Source organism: Kogia breviceps, chromosome 1 (genome assembly GCF_026419965.1).
Source record: "Kogia breviceps isolate mKogBre1 chromosome 1, mKogBre1 haplotype 1, whole genome shotgun sequence".
In the NCBI taxonomy this organism is placed as follows: Eukaryota; Metazoa; Chordata; class Mammalia; order Artiodactyla; family Physeteridae; genus Kogia; species Kogia breviceps.
This window is the reverse complement of record NC_081310.1, coordinates 15,843,777-15,863,536: the sequence shown is the minus strand read 5'-3', so window position 1 is coordinate 15,863,536 and position 19,760 is coordinate 15,843,777. Positions and strand designations below refer to the sequence as shown.

The 19,760-nt window shown below is 36.8% G+C and overlaps 1 protein-coding gene across 4 annotated transcripts in view; it reads right to left on the bottom strand.

Annotated features, from left to right (window-relative positions):
• Positions 1-19,760, bottom strand: part of SPATA17 (spermatogenesis associated 17) — a 333,016-nt gene that overhangs the window by 251,877 nt on the left and 61,379 nt on the right. The window lies entirely within an intron of this gene.

The window sequence follows — 19,760 nt, the reverse complement described above, 5'->3', positions numbered from 1 at the left end:
CTGATGAGAATCAAGTACGTTTTTGAGGGGTAACCATTGTCCACATCCATCAAAATCAGGGGTGGAATCGAACTTACCGGCACATTCTAGGGGAATCTTTGCAATCTTTGAAAAGCATTTAAGTGATTTTTCAGTGGTGAAATTTTGAAAATCAAGTATCTACATATTATAATCAGTTCAATAGCTGAGGAACTGTACCAAATGCAAAGTAAGTTAATTACTATGCTATCATTTTCTTTGGCTATTTTGGACTTAGTTAAATATCCTAAGAAAACATCTGGGCTATTGATTTCCTTTAAATTTGGTATTTACCAAGTTCTCATTGTTTATTTTATACACTAACAGGCTAATTTAAAAAGTGTGATGGGTTTTTACACATATACTTAATTTATTCTAAGTTTACTTCAGTTAAACAGTTTAAATAATATCAACAAGATTACATATATTATCCTGTACTTGAAAGGTTGACATTTTGTTCAATTATATCAATAATTAGAATAAAAGCCAAATTGGGTGCATAAGTTCACAACTTTCTAAGTGTAATAAATTCCATTAAAATAATGAAATTTTCATCATTTATGTATATGTATTTTAAAAATTTAAACAAAAAAAATCACCTCTTAAAATATACTCTGTGACAAATACCTGCTAAATAGAATATTATCAAATAATGGAAAAATAAATCCTTTATTTTCATAGAACAAGTTTAACCACTCATGTTAAAATAATGTTTTGAAATTGTACTTTATGCTTTTAAAAAACAGATATGTAACTTAGTGTCTAGTTCTATAAGTAAAATTTTAAGTAAAGCATCTGGGCACATACCTCTAAGACAGCAGGGGAAAGTAGAGGGGAGAATTCCAAAAATTAAAAAAAAAAAAAAAAAAAAAAAGATTCTCATTTCTACTTCAATGACTGGAAATATTTTTGTCGCAATTTTCTGTTAAAGGCTACTAATACAAATACTTCATACACGGTTACTTATGAAACACACTGACATTTAAAAATCACCATGCTCTGCTATTGCAGCAGAGCTCTTTTCTCCAACATAAGATTAAATTGCAAAATAAATGAATTACTTGGAGTGGCATGGCCCTCATTTTGCCACCCTTCTCTTGAAAATTGCTTATTAATATGAAAAAAGGAGTCAGAAAATAGCCTGTTTTACTTTATGCATAGTATTTTGGGGGATTCTGCACCCACGGAGGTGGGCTGGCTGCACATTTAGATTGTGCTGGCAGGCTGGTACAATGACCTTTGTGACCTGCATCTCGAGGCTATTATTAATCGCTAAGTAACCTGGTAAAGCCAAACAAATTTGTTTCCATTGAAAGGATCTCTATCTGTGTCTGAGAATTTGTTCTGTACCAAACAAACCTCATTAACTGTGTCCATTTTTGACAAAGAACCAGGAGTTAGAGGGATTGGTGACCTTTCTTTGTCCTTAGGTACAAATTTCAAGGCAGTTACATATGAATAAACGAGAATTTTTACCAGGAAAAGTGACAATCGTATGTTACATAAAAAAGTGAATACGTCATTAATTTTCACCTTTACTTTTGATATTATGTAAAAAATAAATATCTCTTCTATAATTCCTCTTATAAGTCTTTAAGATAATTTAAAATAACCAATGAACTGCCACTATAAGGATAATTACTCAGATACGCATGTATCCAATTTTATGTTACTCCAAAGATAAGGACAGTAATTTTCTGAGTAATCACAAAAATTAAAAAACACGTCTACGAAGAAGTTTGTGTTCTATAAATAATTTAATGAATATGAAGAAATCTTACCTAAGAAAGAAAAAAGGCCCAGTAAAATTGAACACATACATGAACAGGCAAGGTACAAAGAAGTAAATAGGACTTGGATACAAAATGAGGGTGGAAATTACTTGAAGTAGTAAAAACCGTCCATCTTCAGGATATGGAATATAAAATTAAAACAATGTGTACTTGGGGGGGCTTGACAAGGAGAGTTAAAACTGAGAGAGATGTAAAACAATGTCAGTTTCCAGTATATAAAGAAAACACAGAGTAAATCTAGAAGGAGCTGGGAAGCCCTACAAGTAAATCCAAGAAATTTGACAAAACCCTAGAAAAACTAATCTGCGGTAATCTCAAACCACGAAAATAATTAGTCAACTCATACAATTATTGAAAAAAAATCAATCTGAAGTTCCTAGCTGATTTATTGCCCTACTTGACAGTGTACAGTTGTATTTAACACCACAATTATATTTATGTTAAATATTCTTTGTTAAATAACCAAGTAGGGAGAGCTGAATAAATTATTTATCCTTGATATACAGGTTTTTGTTACAGCAATCTAGATGAAGACATGGCTCAATGTAAAGGATGCAGTAAACAATTATGATCCCATTAAAGATTAAAAGCTGGAAACCATTGTAACTAGGGTTCCCTGCAAAAATATAAAATTTACCTATTTTTTAATCCAGCAATTTTTAAAATGCTTTTTCAACAATTAAACATTTCTCCAAATAGCTTCAGGTAGTTATGAATATACATATTTTTAAATTTCAGGTGTATTGACTTATTTCTATCTTCAAAAAAAATCCTGTGATATATATGGGATAGGTATAACTAATTACCCTATTGTACAAATATGAAAACACATAAAGAGATGAAATGACCCATTCTGAATAACAAATCAGTTCATGGCAGAAATGGAATTAGAATCCCTAGATTTGCAGATTCTCTAATGACAGACCTGGCTATAGTCATCCTGATACAAGAAATACTATGTAGAAGCTACTTTTATTGAAGGAACCATGCATATTTTCTTTTATCTTATGATCCTGTTTCCTATTATATAGTTAGAGAAACCTGGATAAGTCCCCAGACTTTCTGTACCAGTTTTTATATATACAAAACATTTTGTGATATTAGTTTTACAATAAAGGCAAAAATTACTGAAACTCTGTAAAGCTTTACACATCTGAAAAATATATTTTACTAATGATATCTATAATGATAATAAAATATTTACATATTCTAATCGTGATAACAATAATAAAAATAATAATAGCCACTTGGAGGCAATATAGTAGAGCAGTTAAACAACATAGACTCTGAAATTACACCTGCTTATAAAATCTCTGCTGGGCTACTTACTAGCTGTTTAATCTCTGAGCCTCAATATCCTCATCTGTAAAATGCAAATATATTACCAGTATTTGTATCTTCTTCATCAAGCTATTGTGAGGATCGAATAGATTAATCTATGTAAAGTGCTCAGAGTAGTGGCTGGTACATAGTAAGGTGCTACATTAGAGAATGTTTCCTGTGAGCTGCGTACTAGGCTACTTGCATTATCTATATAACTGAATAGGAATCTTTTATGCTTTCTTAAATCCTGTCAATGATCTCCTCCTTTCTCTCTCCACACTAGTGTGCACTTTACGGATGAGATTTCCCACAAGGCAGAGGAAGGAATCTGGCTTCCTAGGAGGCAGGAAGCATGGGGTAAACCTTGACCAGTGGGAAATAGTAGACAGAAGAGATTCGTGCAAATGAATTTCCCTTTTTTGCTGTCTTTCACATACTGCTTTGAGAGGTCTCCTTGCAGACTGGGAGAAAACCTATGTGGCTAACAAAAGAACGCACACCTGCTCCGCTAGGTTGAGTCACTCCGGAACGTGATGTGAAGCAGTGGTCCAGGGCTGCAGGGGGTCATCCTATCACATCCTCCCTATAGGACCAAAGCACCCAGTAACAGCTGCCCTGACTGTTGGAGGCTGACAGCTCAAGGTACATCCCACTGGAGAAAATCAGCTGCCCCGCCCCAGGTTTTGTCACCCTCTCCCCCAGTCTGCGTCCAATGACTGGTGGTTGAAGGAATACACAGGCCCAGAGCCTCTGTGTCAATCCAGCACCGAGTCTCAAGGCCCATCCAAATCCCAGAGCTTCCCGAGATTAGCTGCGACTTCTGATGCAGCTCATCTCCTTCCTCTGCTTTCCTCTTCCCCTCCCTTAGAGACGTTATTCCCCAAATGCTTCCCAGTAACACTCACGAACCAAATCACTGTCTCAGGGTCTGTTTCCATCTCTGACACTTCACTCCCCCTTTTCCCTCACCCTGTCCTGAGCTAGAGCCACCCACATAAAGGATTGGCAGTTTAATCCTTGACTTACACTTTGTTTCCAAGAGCTTCCTGGCTAAGACATCTACAATACCTCATTTAATCCTTTCATAGTCCTGTGATGCAGATATTACCCACTCCCATTTCACAGAGGTGAGATCTCTGCCCAAACTCTCAAACTAGAAAGTGGCAGGGCTAGAATTTGAATCTAGGTCTGACACCAAAATCCATGCCTTTAAGCACAATACTATACTCATACCACACATTTTGCCCAATCCAATATTTTATTTAGATATCGATAGACCTTTCTTTTTTCTGTAACTTTGAATATCGTAGTATCCATATGATTTTCCCGAAGTCCGCGAAAGGGAAAAGCTGCTTTGTTTTGGAACAGTTTAAATGAACTATCGCTACTCTTCTTCATCATCAGATCGTTAACATTATAATTGGGGAGCAACACGTGACCTTGGAATGGACAAACTTTTGCATTTGCAGCCACACATGTCATCTCTTCTTAGCATATGTTTTCCACTTGCTATTTTTGAGTATATAAAGAATGCTAATGAACATCATAATGTATAAAAAGAGACAGAAACTGCCTTAAAAGCTAACTAGCACAATGCAACTAACAATAAAAACGCACAGGCCTTTCGGGATCGGCCCTGTTTATCTCTCCATCTCACTTCATACCACGCCTCCTGTGACTACAGTGCTTTGGTCAGCATGGCTTGCTTTATCTCCTAGCAAACAATTTACCCAATGACCCTATTTCCTTTCCTAGAAACGGTTTACCTCAGGACTTTCACTTACACTGTATTTTCTGCCTGGAACTCCCTTCACAGCAAGCTGAATTTTCTCCCGCTGTTATTTTCACTCATCATACCATGATTCTATTTTTTCCTCTATAGAACTTAACATTTATAATTATGTCTCTATGGCCGTATTTGCTTATTTAATGTACGTCTCACCCACTAGACTGCAAACTCTGTAACGACTATGTCTGTTTTATCCACGTTTATTTAAATGAATAAATAAATAGATTTTACAAAGATAGTCCTGGACAGTAGGACCATTACATTGGATATGATTACTGAGGTAAAGAATTCAGTCTATTGTCTCCATATAAATCTAGAAGTTTGCCTATATGAATGACGACAGGAACCTGAGAGAAGTGACTACAAAAACAAGTCCATGGTTCTGCTCAGTTCCGAGCCCAGATGAAAGCTAATGATTACTTGCTATCATGCAATAATTCATGCTTCCTTGCATTGCACATTTTCTTTCTCTCGTCACAATGACTCGTCCTTTTAAATTGTTTCTTGATTTTTGTCCAAGGTCTGAGCCAAAGAAGAAAAATAATGCACCTTCAAAAACTATTTCTTGAAGAAAATAGAGCACTCCACTCAAAATTATTTTCAGAAACAAATCATATTTATAAGATAAAAAACATCCAAATTCATAATTACAATATGGGAATTATTCTCTTCTATATATTACTGACTAAATTATTCACAGTTCAGTATTTGTTCAGCAGACTCACGTAATACTTTATTTACCATAATAAAAATTATTAAGATGGCCACCTATGCCATTCAGAAGGGAGCTATAAATTTTGCCATTTTGTTTGATTTTCTTATTCATTTCAAAATATAGTACTAAAAAAATTGTGTATAATTTTTTTTTTTTTTTTTTTTTTTTTGCAGTACGCGGGCTTCCCACTGTTGTGGCCTCTCCCGTTGCGGAGCACAGGCTCCGGACGCGCAGGCTCAGCGGCCATGGCTCACGGGCCCAGCCGCTCCGCGGCACGTGGGATCTTCCCGGACCGGGGCACGAACCCGTGTCCCCTGCATCGGCAGGCGGATTCTCAACCACTGCGCCACCAGGGAAGCCCTGTGTGTAATTTTTATCTTCTGGTGCAGCAGAACGACAGTAACAACAATAAAGACCAGAAATGTCTACCCTTTCCTCTAAAAAGGCTTCTAGATCCCTTTAAAAAGAATTACTCTCTAGCTGTTCCTACTCTAACAATCCTTTACTCCTTTTTATATGTCTCCTACTTTCTCTACCAAATGATCCCTGTAAACATGCACCACTTCAGCACTCCTCCTACTATGGGCTAAGGTCCTGAAGGTCAGGGTTAAGGTGTGCCCCTCTCAAAATATTTGGCCTAATATCTGGTATAAACTAGGTGCGAGCCTCCTTTTTAACTATTTCTCAGCCGACTAGCAGTGCATTTCATCACTTCTGGTGGTTTAATTAGAAGAGGGAAGAAGCCACATTGAGAAGGCCTCCCTTGGGAAGGGGACGTAGAACCCAGGCTCTGGCTCTTTGCCAGGGACAGTGGTTCTCAGAGTGTGGTCCCTCAACAGCAGCAGCAGCTTCACTGGGGAACCGCTAGAAGTGCACACTCTCAGGCTCTGGCCCAGACCGACTCAATCAGAAATTCTGGGGGGTGCGACCCTGAGTCAATCCCCTGCCTGCTAAAGTTTCAGAAGCACTCGCTACGGCAACGAGACTGTCAGCTCTGTTGATGAAGTGAGGTGATTCGATTCTACTCACCAGTATGACATCATGAAGTGATGCAATTGTATTCAGTTAATGATCTAATTATGAATATCACCACATTAGCTAAAGCGCAATGAAGTACTACACTGGAGACAGGATATGTACATCCCAATACTTCCACAGAAATCATAATTTCGACAGAGAAATTTAAAAATTATATGGAGATTGTTTTAAAAGCACAGATGCCCCAAATTCCATACTTTCTCAAATAAAAACAAAAGGCTATCATCTGTACCATCCTTAAGAAAAATATATAGCTCTAAGAAAATGGATTTAAACAATTCTCTAGAGTCCTCACTGTGTCTGATGGCAAAGTCAGTGATATCTTCTGCTGTAAGAAGCCTTCAAAATAAAAATAGCTGAATAGCATGAGTTTCTGCTGTGGTATGTTATGACATAGAAGTATTTTAGTTAAATTTATTGAACGGACTTACGCTGTATCTCTAACAATTGTCTACTCTCAATCTGTCCATATTAATGTAACCAAATAAGAAGCTAATAAAAGGAAAAAGGGAAGGCTAAGCCTAAAACATAAGTAAAATGACTAACTGCAAATAAAGCAATTACATGCTTGGAGTTGGTACGTGACATCCAAAAATATTTTGAGACTGATAAAACCTTAGAACAGATGATCTGGAAGTCATTAAGATACTCAAAATATTTGCATTTGAAACAAAAGCTTCATGTTAAGTCAGTCAAATCAATTAAACCACTAATTTTATCTACCTGGTTACCTAGGCCCTGGAATTGTTGGACAGGTGTTGTAAATTTCATTAGGGCAGTGCTTTCAAAAGGGAAAATATGGTTTTAATGTAATCACATCTTACTCTGAAATCTGGAGTTAAGACTTTCACATTTTGAAAACATTTAGAAAAGGGCTCTCATAAAACACTTTTCAGTAACTCATGAAAATCCTTTGTTTGTAGTATAGATCAATTTCCCTTCAAAATGTCTAAGCTAGTTTTACAGTTAATATCATGAAGAAAATTAACACACATTTGTTTATTCACTCAGGCAGTCATAAGTATGTTTAAAATATTAAAAGAAATAAAGTTGTGTAAAGTCCAGTCCCTGCCTTCAAGTAGCTTGCAAATAAAATAGCTGATAACTAACTAGCTTATAGACAGAATAAGTCTATGAAGAAACACATAAACAGTGCTTAAGTTCAGAGAGCTCCACTCTGATTAGAGGGGTCAGAAAAGGTACTGGAGTTGGGAACAGGACAATGAACAGGCTTTCACTAAAGCGAGCAAGCTGGGATGGAGGGGAGAGGTAATGAAACGGGGAGGCATTATTCACAAAAAACTCCAGCTTTCTTTGGTAGACTTGATCTATCAACAGCAAGTTGGGGGCAATGCACTTTACAGCAGAAGAAAGGTTTCCTGACCAAGGGTGACTAGTCTCTCGAAGGGTAATGCTAGCAAAGTTGTAAGCTATAGACTAGATATTTTGACAATGAAAAAAGTGAAAAAAGAAGATAATGGTCAATGTCATAAAATTACAGTACCATGACTTCACTCTGATCGTAAAAAGGGAGCATCCAATTGCTCCATTATTTCATTTGCATACTTTTCATGATTTTAAAAAGCAATAAGACTCCATTGAAAGATCATTCATGAAAATCAATTTTTTTCTTCTTCTGGCTCTTTTGAATAGACTCAGTTGAAAAGAATTTTTTGCATAGCATTCTTTCTAAACATATGCACATATATCACTGTAAAATTATTTTCTTTTTACTATTCTGGACAACTTCTATAAAAGGAAGTAAAATTTTATGTAATATATATGATGTCCAATAATTGAGAGTAACATTGAGCCAAATACAATAATAGGCATAATAATAAAATATATTGACTCAGTGCATTATTTTCAGGAGCTCCAAATGCTTCACAGACATTAGTTCATCCTCACAACATCCCCCTGAGGTTGGTAAGGGGCAGGTATCATTAACAAGGTTCCTGTTCTTCTTTGTGAAATGAAATGACTTTATAGACGGTGACTTTGAGACACAGCATGGGGCCTTTCTTGCAAAAAGGTAGCTCAAGGCACATCACATTATCTTTCCCTTGGGAGTGTATCTTCACAGTAATTCATTCAGCAGTGGAGAAGGAGGATCAAGCTACTTAAGTTTTGTTTTGGGTAGAGTTCAGGGTTGAGTAAGTTGAAAAGAACTGTAAGCTCTTATTTACTTTGCGTTTACTCCAAAATCAAACATCGTCTCTTATTTTAAATGTGTTAACTTCACTTTAAAGCAAAAATAAGTGTGGTTGCTTTTTCATGCAATCCACTCAACACGGATCAGGGACCTCTCTAAACTAATCCTGATGCTATCATAAAGCACTGACCTACCATAGGATGATGGCAACTATTTTAAAGCAGTCTATCACATGTAACTTCAATAAATGAGTTTGGGAAAACTATTTATTGACCAATTATTTTATAATTGATCTTAGATATCTCTATCACATGAATGCTAAACAGAATCTTATCCTATGTATTCTTAGCCAGGATAAGAAAATACTTCAGTATAGTAGTAGAAAGAACAGAGAGAGATAGAAACTGGGGTGATTTTCTCTCAGTTCTCTTCAATGTCACTCCTGAGAGAGGAAATAGAGAGATGAGAAGGTAAACAAGATGGAAAAAGCTTAAAGGCTTACAAAGGGGGAACGGAAAAAGTATTTTTTTTAAAGTGATGCTTTTTAAATTCACTGCTTTTGTAGTATGACACCACTGCATACATTTCCTCATCGTCACAAAATTTCTATTTTATATATATATATATATATATATATATACACACACACACACACACACACACACACACACACACCTGTTAGTTGTATCTCTCTCTATATACACACACACACACTCTTTAGGAATTCCCCTTCTACAATAATATTTTAACTAAGATACCTGTTAACAATTTCTTCTCAATGATCCAAGCTTTTAAGCATTATAACTATTTAAGACTGTGATGCATTTACTTTGGGTATGCTTAATTCTTATGCCAAGAAGATGCTCTCAAGTATAATCCTCGTGTTTATAGTTTACATATTTCTAGGACCTCTAAGTCACCTTTTACTGGGGAAACCTTAAAAGGAAGGAAATACAGCAGATTCCGTTAATCGGATCTGTATTTCAGAGTCATTCAGGTGGCAGAGGAAGGACAGCTTGATGAGGAATGAGAACAGAGGGCTAGTAAAAGAAGTGAGAGAGCTCGGTCACCAACAGCATGGAGAACAGCATCTTTAGTATGAATCCCATGTTTCTGGCTTGGGCACTGAAATGAAAAATGGTCCAGTTCACCATAAGAAGAAGAGATTTGGGGAAAAAATTATTATTTCACATATAAAGATGCTTAATTTGAGGTGTCCAAGTGGCAGTGTTAGCAGACATTTGAATAAATGTTTATAATAATCAGAACATTCTTGGCTGGAGAATATTCAGATTTATAAATCATCAAAACGTAAGTGGTAACAGAAGTCACTGAAGTGGAGGAGACTGTCCAGAGGATAAAGAATGAAGCGGCAAGTGCATCAAAGAGACAATACTAAGATTCAAGATCAGGCAAATAAAGGCGAGTACACAAAAGAAAGGGAGAGGAAACGAGCAGAAAAGTAGAAAGGAAGCCAGGAGAGAGTGCCTTCAGAGAATCTAAGTTACAAGAGAGAGTAGAGAAGAAAGTAATCAACACTGTCATGTGCTTCAAAGAGGTCAAATAAGGTGAAGGGCAAATAGCCGGTTGGATGGTATTTTAAATAATTTTTTAGCCATAGTTACATTTTCTCAATACACTTTCACAGTAACTTAAAATGTAACTTCAAGTATGACTGTAAATGTGTATTATTAAGATATCAGGTACCCAAATCTGATTTCCACTATATAAATTTACTCTCAATCAGCAATATTAAAAACAGCATTACCAATCCTTAACACAGAATTAAACAAGGGAAAAAAACCACAAAAAACAACTCTCTTCCATCCACCTCCTATCAGAGGATCAGCTCGGATAAGTGAGAGATAAGAACTTCTAATCCATCCATTCCTCCAAGTTGGACAACCACCAGGCTAAGTCCACAAACCAACATATTTCAGTCCCTTGCTTTCAAATGAGTAACAGTTTATTGCTACGTTCTGGCTCTCCCCCCCCCCCCCCCCAAATATCACCACAAAAAAGAGAGACTTGAAATTCAGAGAGCTCTTTTCTGTTTAAAAAAAAAAAAAAAAGTTACAGAAGTCATTGTTCACTACATTACTGTGTCTCCTATTGAGGATTCATATGTGAAATTTCCAGAAATTTCTAGAAAAGCTCTTTCTTGCATATGCAGTAATGTTTTCTCCATTTTGACAATGGGACATGCTTAACTAATCACATCCCCTGATCAATCACACCATCAGAGTTATCATTCTGTATTTTCCTTTACCATGATCCTTGTTTCTTTTACTCATAAATGTCTTTTGTAAACTTCTTGAAATTCATTGTATAAAGAGTTAAATTTGAAAAACGTTAAATATATACACAGATACATATATAACAAAATTATACCCGATGCAATAAGCTTTTTCCTTTTATTAATTCTATCTCAGGAATGAAGGTTTCTTTTTCCTTTTTATATACTTGGCTTTAAAAATGTTTTGAAATAGCAAATTGTTAAAGGTAGTGCATTCTTGGTAAAAATAAAAATAACATAAAAAGGCTGTGATCAAATAGTTGATATCATTCCATATTTTAAAGTGATTATATGGATTATGTCATCAATTACTAATGATGGATAAATAATAGACTGTTTTTAAAAGAAAGATTACATGCTATACTTTAAGTTAGACACTCTAGTATATTATTATCTAAATTCTACCAGATTAATTGCTATAATTATTGTCTCTTCATATATAAAGTGATTCTACAGAAAGAAAGTCATGCGGATAGTTAACACTACAGACTAATTTGGTCCTTGAAAACTAAAATGTTATTTTCTTTATGTCTTAGGCTAGCCCTTACGAAAAGAGCCTGTCACCTAGATACAATTCGATAAAGCCAACCTGCTATCATTTAGTTGGCTGAGATCGGAACATTTTATTTTTTAAATGTGGTTTATTGAAACATTATCTTTAGGTAATCATATTTATTCTCCTTATTTACACAATATCTATGGTGCTCCACTTATGTCCTTGAAACAGGGAACAGGGACAACGTAGTATGAAAAAGTGGCCTCGCTGCTGGAGTTATAAATTTTGTTCAGCTTTGGATGAGTTCAAAGAATTGCCATGTAAGAAAAGCCTTACAGAGGGAATTTATCTGATTATGGCAGTAATAATTACCCAGCTGTTTATTGCAGATAGAGAAATAATTCATGTAGGCAATAGGCCGTGGTGGCAATGACACTCTGCATTTAGTAAATATGCAAACTGTTCACTTCTAATTAACCAAGCTAGAGGATGCCCTTATTAAATGTATAAACTAAAAGTGCCTTCCTGACAAGTGATGAATTGTTACATTGCACAAACTCTTGCCACAGAATTATTGGAGTGAACTTGGGGCTTAACTTCATTAAGAGATCTTGTGGGATAGTTAAATGAGGATGGACAGCCTAACAAGGCTTACCTGACAGCCAATGATATGTTAGAGCCGAATGGAACTGCACCTTTTCTTCTGTCCTACTTAACTGCTCAGATTCATGAGATAAATTGTGAAACTGTGGAGTTAATTTCAGTTCAAATAATAAAAATAAATGAAATAACACGACAGCCCATTTATGGAGGCTACCTGACAGTTTACCCAGCAAATGAATCTACGAAACAGCCACTTTTTATGGGTCAAATCTCTTTCATGTATCAACAACGGAAAATCTACCACTCTTCCTGTTAACCGAAAATAATACGTTTAATAAAAATAAATAGTTCTATTGACTAGCTTTAAAATAAAATATGTTTCAAAAAGGAAATCGATGGGTTTTATTAAAGAAAAGTAATACAGGATGGAAATTACTCTTAATATTGCTTTGCTCTGAATGGGTTTTATTTAACTTTACCAAATAATTAATTATGAGATAGTTCAGTGTCTATATTCTATGCTTACCCTTACTTTAAGGTAACCATTCTTTACCAAACATCTGTACAGATATCTCCATCCTAATTAAGAATCTTATGAAAAATAATACTTAGAGGGAAGTCCTAGACATAATGAAGCAAAACTAAAATATTTCTAGCTGAAGTGTAGAATAGGTGATAATATCTACTTTACAGGTTTGTTGTGAAAATGGAAGGAGATAATGAGAATCAAGGGTTTAACACAGCACTTAGTATACCATAAGTGCTCAATATATGTTAGTAATTTATAATGTGCTTGAGTGGCAATAGCTCTATTTGATTGAAAGATTAATCCCTAGTGGTTTCAATGGGAGGTTCATGCTGAGGTCTGTTAAGACTCTACACTTGCTCTTTCATCTGCATCATATAGCCTCTGAGGATGTAAGATGTGCGAACTGGCATTTCAGACAATATCAGAATATTATTGTAAATGTTTGCTTAATTATATATTTATTGTAAAACATGAAACAATATATAAAAGAAGCATTACATATTTTAAGAGAATCAGACTTTGCCACCATTGAAAGTCTAATGTGGCTCCTCCAGATTTATAATATATAAGTTAACAAATTTTCATATACTGAGGAAGAATATATGACCCCATCTTCGAAATATATATGCATTCATACAGACATTTTTTTTAATGAACACTCTAAGAACTGGAAAGAACAGGAAATAGAAAAAGGGTCATTATTACAAAGATAAAACTTTCATATCTTAATGCAAGAATACTAGTATCGAGGGTTAAAATAAAACTGCTCTAATTAAGAAAGAACCATATATATGAATAATAAAAACAAAGGTTCTATAAATGCATCTATAAATGCAAAACGATTTAGTTTCCACACCTTGAAGAAAGAGTAAGATTGAAAAAAGTAAAGAAATGACACTCAAAGGAAGCATAACAATAAAAGCTAATATTGAGTGCTTGTTAAAATAAGTATGTGTGGCTTTGTAGGAAAACAGTAAATGTACGCTCTTTTTTTTTTGCCTTTCTTAAATCAGCCAAATGAACAAACATAAACAAAAATATATGAAAAAAAACAAGGAACAGTCACAACCCCCATCATAAACTCAAGAGAATAACTAGGAATTGAAGAAATGGAGAATATCTGTCATATTCAATTAAATGTAAAGTACAAGTTCAGGGTATTTTCCTCAATCACAAAGTCAGTGTAGTATGTGGGAAGTATCAATGTGTGAACAAGGTTGAAGAACCTAGTAAGTACCCTCACCAAGACAGATAAAGACAGGGACTGACTAGGATGCAGAACTGAGGGAGAGAACTGGAGGCCAAGCAATTCCTCTTTTCATTGATCAGAACTGCTGACTGAGTTGAGACGTGATGGCAAAGCTGGGCTGGAGAAGAACGGGGAAAAGTAGCCTGAGAGCCGCTGATTAAAGTGAACTGGAGAAAGAAAAGGCAGCCCATAAGCTGTGGAGCTTCACACTGATCATGCTTCATGAAATCAATGTCCACAGTGACAGGAGGTCATCAGACTTAGGAGGACATCAGCAAGAGCACAGCTGCCCACGGCCCCAGCTCACTCTCTACCCCTCGTTACATAGTTGAATGAATGAATGAGAAAACAAACCATTGATATCTCGCTTCAGTACTAAAAAAAAGTACAAGAATTTGAGATCCAATTAGAAATTTTAGTAAGGTATAAAATTACTCTGCCAAAAGATATATTGCTTTCCTATATGTAAAAAAGAAATACTTAGAAAATGAAAGAAAATATACCATTAGCAAATATAATAGAAAAATATGAAATTCTTAGAAATAAAATTAGCAAGAAATAGGTAGACCCTGTATAAAAAACTTTTATTAATGTACATTTTTTTTAAATCCACACAAATGAAGATATATGCCTCACTGTCTGGCAGGAAAACTCAAATTATCAAAATATAATTTTTCCCTAGACTATTTACAAATTTAATTTAAACCCATTTAAAAATCCCAATTTGCTATTTTTTTGAAACATGCCAAAATGACTCACTATTTAGTTGGATAAAAATTAAGCAAAGGGCTTCCCTGGTGGCGCAGTGGTTGGGAATCTGACTGCCAATGCAGGGGACACGGGTTCGAGCCCTGGTCTGGGAAGATCCCACATGCCGCGGAGCAACTAAGCCCGTGAGCCACAACTACTGAGCCTGCGCGTCTGGAGCCTGTGCTCCACAACAAGAGAGGCCACGATAGTGAGAGGCCCGCGCACCACGATGAAGAGTGGTCCCTGCTCGCCGCAACTGGAGGAAGCCCTCGCACAGCAACGGACACCCAACACAGCCAAAAAATAAATAAATAAAATTATTTTTTTTTAAAAATTAAGCAAAAAGAGCCACAGCTGAAAAATAAAAAGTAATTTATAGCTACTTAAGCCATGCAATAAATACTATACAGGATTACAAAGAGAGAGAGAAATCATCAATAGTCAAGAACTAGGCCCAAGTACATGTGAAGACTCTTAATATGTGGTAAGATGGCACTTAACAGGGAGAGATAAGTGAATTATTGAATAAATGCTATTGGAATAACTTGTTAGCCATTTTTAAAAATCTTAAGCTGGATTTCAAATTTACTGCTTATATCAAATAGATTCCGGATGGTTTCAATATTAAAAGTTATAAAAGAAACCCTAAAATATCAAAAGAAAATATGGATGACTATTTTTAAAGTCATGTAAAGAAGAAATCAAAAAAGAAGTTACTGAAAAATATAACCAGAAAAAATTGAAAGGTCAGCATATTTCAAAATCTCCGTAAATATGTTGGAAAGACAATAGCAAACAAGGGCAGATAACTGCATCACTGATGCCAAAGGGTTTGTTTCCCTAGCATACACAAGGATTTTTTTACAAATCCATATGAATAATAATTAAAATAAAATGAAATAGGCAAATTGAACTAGGCAAGTCGTTAAAGAATACAAATGGCCAATTTAAGATATTCAAATTCCTAAAAATAAAATTAGATACAATTTAGATGGAATTGTTCACTTTATTAAATTGGCAGTGATAAAAGTCAAAATCCAGTATTGGCAAAGGAAACAGAAACTCCTATGCGTTGAAGGTAGAAGTATAAATTGACTTTTTTAATGGAGAATAAGCTAATATGCATCGAACTATAAAATATGTTTAAACTTTTATGTAAAAGCCTTATAGAACTATGCAGAAAAAAGAAAACAGTACAAATGCAAAAAGAAATAAGCAGAGGAATGTTCTAGTAAATGTCCATCAACAAGGAAAAGATTTTCCTAAAGAAATTATGGTATAAATATCATATACATACACACAATAGTCATTGGACATTTTGACACAAATTTATACCTATTGACATAGATGTTACTTGTCGTGACAGAATACTTCCCCCTCTCTTGTTTCCTTCATGAGGAGGGATGTTTAATCTGATTGGAGGATAACCCAGCCCACCGGGAGAGCAGGTCCCACCGTAGAATGAGGAAAAAATGAGCTGCGGGGAAGGCTGCAAGAAGGGAGAGTGGCACGTCTGTCCCTTCCAACCCCAGGGGACTGTGGAAGGAAGAAGGGCCTGAAGGAGAGAGGTCACTATGTAGTGACCTATGCCCTGACCACTGAACTCCAGGCCAAAGTCTTGGAGGCAGAGAGGAAGGTTTGGTAGATTGAGAGGGATGACAAAAAAACAAATATTGTTTTCCTACCTCCTGCTTGGGATGCCGGGAGGATCCCGCTTGTGCAAGGCAGCCCAAGACAATATGGGATGGCTCCAGGCCAGCAAAGAGGATCAAATAGTGTGGTCAGGTAGGAAGGGTTTGCTTAGCACTGGTAAGTCTTCCTTGGCTCCTATATTGCATACGAGGACCAGGAAGTTCATGATATCATTTTAGGGACAAGCAAGATCTACGTTGAGAGCTAGGGGTCAAGTCATGAGGACTACAATGGCAAAAATACAGACGACCTTGAATCAGAGTCTGCAGGGTAGCTAGCCTTGGCCAAGGCATCATTTGAAGCATGTGGAAGATCTCAGAGAGACTGACAGAGGCAGAAAGAGATGATGCAGGGTCTGGTCAGCTAAGCAAAACCACCAGACCTAAATCAAGCTGCAACTGGTTACATCACATGGCGGGTTTTAGCTGCAGATGCCAGCAGAACTCCTAGTGACAAGACCGATAACCACAGAGATGCAGACAACCAGCCACTTTTTTTTAACCTAAATATAAGTCAGGACTCCCTCTTAACCCCTAGGGCCACAAGGTAACGCAAGCCCCTTATACATCCATAAAACATGTTGGAGAAGACAAGGGGGAACTCAAGGAATTATGAAAAACGGACATATTAAAAGATTCTTTAAATTACTCTATTGGGCCAAATTGGACAAATATTTAGTGTCTTGCCCTGGGCCATCCAAATGCGGGAAGGACGGAATGGAGTCAAAGAATTCATAGAGAATATTAAAGTTACAGGAATAAAAAGCTGTTATATATCATGATACATCTGAGTATGATTCCATGTAAAATAAACAGTGGTAAACTCACAGTTCAAAGCATATTCGTTTATATAAATGAATTTTGTAAGTCTAGATATAAATGTCTTTTTAGTAACACTTATACTCTTACATAGACTCCGTGACTCTCACCCAGAGCGTTCTTTTATAATATACACATTTTAAAGCTATCTATAAATATATATACATTTAATTATGTTGATGTGTGATCATCGTAGCCGTTTCCTATCACTGGTAAGATGGGTGTTGCAGCCTCAGTCATTTTGTGCACATTCCAGGGAAAAGGGAAAAAAAAAATGGAAGGAGAACTAGCCTATCTCATCACCCAGAACTAAGTCATCTTTGCACTCTTAGCTGAAAGACGTTTAGAAAAGCCTAAACAATAACAGAAGTTAAGTTGCCAATGTTGGAGTGCAAATGTTGGAGTGATCAAATCTATGGAATTTTCCACAGGCCACCTCACTGCAAAGTCAACATTTGTCAGTTATCGATTTTTTGCCTCTCAGCTTGAAGTCGACAATTCTGTGCTTGTTTTGTAAAATTGGCTCTGGACCCATAAACATTTTCCCTTTGCTGGCTAGCACAGCATTAGTCTGAAAATAGAGGGTACTGGAGGGCTATTTCAAGGAAAAGCAGAGGCAGGAGTTTCTCTTCCTGGTTCCAATACGCCTCCTTCATTGTCTCCATGGCATGGCTGTCAGCTATATGCAGGGGATCCAGTGGTTGCCAACCTCTAGTGAGCTTTGCTGTCACCCCAACAGGTAAGTTATCTGTCCCTGTCCACCAGCACCCCGGTGGGCAGCTTCCTGCTCATCTCGGCTGGCACCCTGGCTGCAAAACAGCTCTGGTCCGTGACATCTCAGAAAACTCCACAATCCAGTAGGCTGCTGCCACATCCTCGCCAATGAGGTCTGAGTCTCATCATTAATGGGTGCGGAGAGGCTCTTCCAAAAACTCTCCTTCGGGGACTTCCCTGACAGTCCAGTGGTTAAGACTCTGTGCTTCCACTGCGGGGGGTGAAGGTTCGATCCCTGGTCAGGGAATTAAGATCCCGCAAGCCACGTGGTGCAGACATACAAAAAAACAAAAACTTTCCTCCTTTCAGTACTCTTCTTTAGGCCTAGAGGTGGTAACTTCTCTCGATATTTACTATTTCCAAATTCCCTAGAGTGCTATTTTACCTCTGTTAAAGTTACTCATCTTTTATTAGTTAATAAGTCTTCAGATTAAAATTATCTACTTACAACACAGCCAGCACTCAGTGGTGGAGGAGGAATGAAATAAACCCAATAGAAACTCCCCATTAGGGAAAAAATGGGAAAGAAACAGCAGTGGCTGGTCCATAGCGAATATCAAATATGCTACACAGCTCCTGTTCGAGGTGGTTTCTTGGGGAGACAAACAGAGTATTCCTGGTCTGTCCTCTTCCACGACCACATATGAGATGGACCTTGGACGGGATGATCTTTCTGTGCAAATTCAGGAGCCTTATGATTGCCCGAGGGTAGCTACATTGCAGCTGGCCAGGTTGGAATTTCTTTCACAACAGATACCCTTGTCAGTATAGTAGGGGTTTGGGTTTTTCACTCCGGGTCAGTTCCACGAGCAAGTAACCACAATCACGGATCTTATGTAGACATAGTTTTCAAGCCTAGGGACGTACGGTCTTAGATACCAGCTTCTGTGCTCTGCTACTCAATCTTTCAACACCCAGGGCTTCCAGTCAGCCAAAACAATAGATTTGTGTGGGAAGATGGCAGTTCGCCAAACAGCCAAATTTTTCTAGCTTGGATTTTATTCTTTAAACATTTAGTTTGGCTGGTTTATAGTCTAGTCCTGGTAATTCTGATAAATTAAGGCTTTGTGATTCTGTTTCCACTATCTTTTGTTTGTTTGTTTTGCTGCTTCTCACTCATGGTGGTGTCTTGCTTTCCTAAATCCCTGGTACTTTCACTGTGCATGATGTTGCATTTGAAAAATGATTTGTATGAATAATTTTAGGCCTAGAATTAGGGCATCTTCTCTCTGAGAGGCTCTTCATATGCTTCTGTCAGGTTCCTGGGACACTGTTAGTCTAGGAGCGCCTAAGTTCAAGTGCAAGACTTGAGGTTCCCTGAATCACTCAGATAAATGACAGTCTGAGGGTTATAGCTTTTGGGGATTCTGGACGAAAGAACAGGGGCAAGTTAAGCAGAATTCCTACTCTTGGCGGCTCTGACTTAGAATTTGGTTTCCTCCTGATCCTGCAAGACTGCCAAAAGCACAGCTCTTTTGCAGTCAGGTAGATGTTCTTTCAAATAGGCAGATGCCTTTAGGGCAAGAGCAGCTTTGAGTGTAGACTTACATCTCTGAGTTCTCAGCTTCTACTATATTTTGGCCAGTAAATTGTTTACCATGTTGATAGTTCTTTGATGCTTAGATGTCGTCATGAGGATGGTTGGTCTGAATTCGTTAGCCATTATCAGGCAAGATGACATCCCCAGTCTGATCTCTGTCTTGGGCTCACATACTTGCCAAGGCC